Genomic DNA, 4,003 nt, shown 5'->3' on the forward strand with positions numbered 1-4,003 from the left:
AAATGTTCTCCTCTTTGCAAACGTAGGCATATGGTGACAGATTCATTTAATAATGTTGCAAAGATACTGCATCAATCCGTAGGCCTGTTTCATTAGGCTACTAGGCTATTTGTTTTGCCTTACTCTTTATTCATTTAGGCTAGGCCTTTCTTATTCAGTTATTCATCATCTTCCGTCCTTCGCACTACTTGTGTAGCGCACGCATTCTCAGACCTGTCACTCATCATCGTAAGGGAGGTGTTTGGAATCATTTCCGCGTTACAATCATCAGCCAATCAAGGTGGTCATTTCAGTCAAGCTCGTGCATGAGTAATGACGTCATCCATAGCAACGATATTCTTAGTTTAGGAGTTGTCATTTTTCCTTACTAAAGGCCCATTCACACCAAGAACGATAACTATGACAACTATAACCATAACGACAAAAGCGTTCACACTGAACAACGATAAACAAAGTCTCTCCTTGTGTTAATAAATGTGACGGCTAAAATTCGATGGGTTCTGATTGGCTATTAGCATTTTATCGTTGTGAAAATCGCTCTGAAAGTGATCCCCAACGATATCTTTCTTCATGTCGTTATCGTTATAGTTTGTGTGAACGTCGTCATTCATATTAACGAGAACTATATTTATTTATAGTTATCGTTATCGCCTTAAGAGTAGGTCTGAAAGGCTTTGTGAATAACTTAAGAGAAAACTCCTAGCTAAAATCTTTTAGTGTGATTTAGGAGTACTCCTAGTGGTAAGATAAAAGGCTTTGTGAATATGGCCTCAGAGCAAATTGTGTGCTGAGCCCCGATTGGTGTGCTTACGGTGCACTCGCTTTGACCTCTCTTAGCCTACATTTTGTTATAAATGGTTCCTTTGGTGCATCATCTACTGTACATGTATGTGTTTGCCTTAACTGTAAAGCACTTTAGGTCTAGGCATACTAACAGTTGTTTTTAAATGTGGTATGAAATCAAGTTACTTCACTTGGAGATATTCATGTTACAATTACTGAAGAATAAAATAGGATTTACTGAATTGTAATGTTGTTTAGACTGCTGTTCTTAAAGTACATAAGTACAATACATTCATTCATTCAATACATTCTATTGAAACTGATTCAGGAAAGAAAGAGAAGTGGGGTGGAGTTAAAGTCACAAGGTCATACACATAAGACATACTGTTCTTAAAGTCAAAAATAATCGAGAGGATGAGCCCTAGATTCCAATATCAATTTGCATCTTCATTCATATTTTCCTTCATCATGTGACGTGGCAAGGAAATTTGGAGTCGACTACGCCACCTAGGGGGTTACACCCTAGGACCAGTTATACTATATTCCCTATAATACCCACAAGGCAACACAGATTCGTACACTCTTAGGCCAGAGACAAGAGTTAACATGATTTATTGATACATACAACACAGATTCAAACATAAAAGCAATGCATCAGGTGTAAATACAGGAGACGCCTGGGTCAGATCTACTGGATGGTTAATGATGGCAACCACACTGTTACGCCGTAGCTTAACCTGTGACCCGTAATCAAAGGGAGTGGAGCAGGGCAGGGGGCTTACCACAGCGAGCAGGACTTCCAAAAAGGGGGAGAAGGAGGGACCCAGAAGACACGCACCACACGTGAAGGATAATGGCACTTCAATTACACTGCAATTCAGAATAAAGCACCCATTGTACACAGCAGAGAAAAGTGAGGGGGGGGAACTCCGCCACCTGAAGGTTGGCCTGCCGCCTGTGGGAAACCCACCACACCTGTCCGGAAGAGAGAGAAAGCGCGCGAGAGCGAGAGAGAGAGCGAGAGCGAGACAGACACAAGAGTTGGTAAAAGGCTTGACAGTAATTATATGGCAATCATTCACCAATAGCCCATTTATCAAACTAGGCTACTTATCTCAGGCAGGGGGAGGGGAGGCAGTCAGGCTGTCCACCAGGGCCCAGAGGTTGATCCTGACAGTGAAGCCGCCCTGGTCACAGTAATTTAAGTTACAGTACGCATACACACACACACACACACACACACACACCTCAAAGATACCAATAGGCCAACAGTTAGAAAAGCATGCGAGTCAAGCATAGGGAGAAACAGTACAGCACTGCATAACCGCATGCACCAAATCAAAGAAAAAACAAAATAAAACATGCAGGTTAAACAAAAAAAAAAAAGACAACACACCAGGTATAGCCGGCGATAGGCGCCAAATCAAAGAAAATACAAAATAAACATGCAACTCAAGCAAAAGGACGGGACAACACACCGTATAGCCGCCAAATCAAAGAAAACAACCAGACGTAGGCATGCAGGTAGAGCTATAGAGAGGGCAGTACACCACTGCGTAGCCCCATGCGTTAAACTACAACTAGTCCCCAACCAAACTAGGCACGCCGTTCAATCCCGACCGTATGAAAACGTCATCCACAAATCCACAGCACAACAGAACAGCAGCCTTTCCAACATTTGTAATGCATCTACATACCAAGTGGCGATGAATCCCCTCTCTGGGACCGCAGGTCATGAATTGAGCTTATGAGAGGCTTGGCTACGGCTAGCCGCAATCCGGAGAACAGATAGTTTAGTAGTGGACAGACGCAATTTAAAATACAGGGCGGTAAATGAATTAAACTAACCTACCTCCAGCTGATTCCCACCGAGCACCCAGCGTCAGAGCTCGCTACAACAGCCTTGCCAGTGAATATGGACCACTCAAGCTGACTAGAAGACGTGGAGAGGGAAGTATTACATTCATGAAAGGCACAATGACCTACGACAGGGCTGAACGCCAAAATAGCTTACCTTATTTAAAACACACTCGTCGGAGAAGTGGCTACACAAGCCAACTTGCCACCACACGCCACCGAGTAACGACGGGCACCTCGGAAGCAAAACAAAGACAGGAGAAAGTACCTCCCCGTGATATCCGCTAAGCTAAATATCCAAATAAGAGTCCGCCCTGCAATTAGGGTGATGGTAGCTCCACCAATCAGCAGCGTGAACCTAGCGAAAATAGAATGTTCGTGCCGGATGTATCTATTGCTAGCAAAGGCGGCTAAGAGTTAGCAATTTTTTCAAAATAAAAGTCCCGCTAACCACATTGGGTTTAATGGAGATCGTTCAGAATAATGAAACAAACTTTTGATTTGACTAACCCTATAACATAAACCTATGTGAAATAAATAATTTATTAGGAAAAAACTGGTTAAATGTTCAAAAATACGTTTAGTTTATGAAGCTTCTTATGTGTTATATGATTTGTATAGTATTATTTATTGTTTATTAGGCTGTTAATTAATTAGACATTGTTGTCAAGTTGTTGAGCTAAGAAAACTAAGTCTTGTGCCCCCTCAACATGGGGGTGAAATGGCATCCTCACATCATCAGCTTTCTGAAAATGTACAATTTATGTCGACTGAATCGCCCGGGCGGCCTACGGGCATCATCATGTGCCAACCGTGTCATAAACAATGGTATGGTATAGTGACATTCAAGTTGTTGAGCTAAGAAAACTAAGTCTTGTGCCCCCTCAACATGGGGGTGAAATGACATCCTCACATCATCAGCTTTCTGAAAATGTAAAATTTATGTCGACTGAATCGCCCGGGCGGCCTACGGGCATCATCATGTGCCAACCGCGTCGTAAGCAATGGTATGGTATAGTGACATTCAAGTTGTTGAGCGAAGAAAACTAAGTCTTGTGCCCCCTCAACACGGGGGTGAAATGACATCCCTCACATCATCAGCTTTCTGAAAATGTAAAATTTATGTCGACTGAATCGCCGGGGCGCCTACGGGCATCATCATGTGCCAACCGCGTCGTAAACAATGGTATGGTAGAGTGACATTCAAGTTGTTGAGCGAAGAAAACTAAGTCTTGTGCCCCCTCAACACGGGGGTGAAATGACATCCTCACATCATCAGCTTTCTGAAAATGTACAATTTATGTCGACTGAATCGCCCGGGCGGCCTACGGGCATCATCATGTGCCAACCGGCCTAAGTAAGC

At 43.1% G+C, this 4,003-nt stretch overlaps 1 long non-coding RNA gene across 1 annotated transcript; it reads right to left on the minus strand.

Moving 5' to 3' along the window:
• Window positions 1-679: 679 nt before the first annotated feature.
• LOC125297654 lies at window positions 680-2,873 on the minus strand. Its single transcript, XR_007194094.1, has 4 exons — window positions 2,798-2,873; window positions 2,636-2,716; window positions 2,481-2,549; window positions 680-1,970 (listed from the first exon to the last, which is right to left on the minus strand). It is a non-coding gene; the product is annotated as an uncharacterized LOC125297654 (long non-coding RNA).
• Between the last annotated feature and the right edge of the window lie 1,130 nt (window positions 2,874-4,003).

The sequence above is a fragment of the Alosa alosa genome, chromosome 7 (assembly GCF_017589495.1).
Source record: "Alosa alosa isolate M-15738 ecotype Scorff River chromosome 7, AALO_Geno_1.1, whole genome shotgun sequence".
NCBI lineage: Eukaryota > Metazoa > Chordata > Actinopteri > Clupeiformes > Clupeidae > Alosa > Alosa alosa.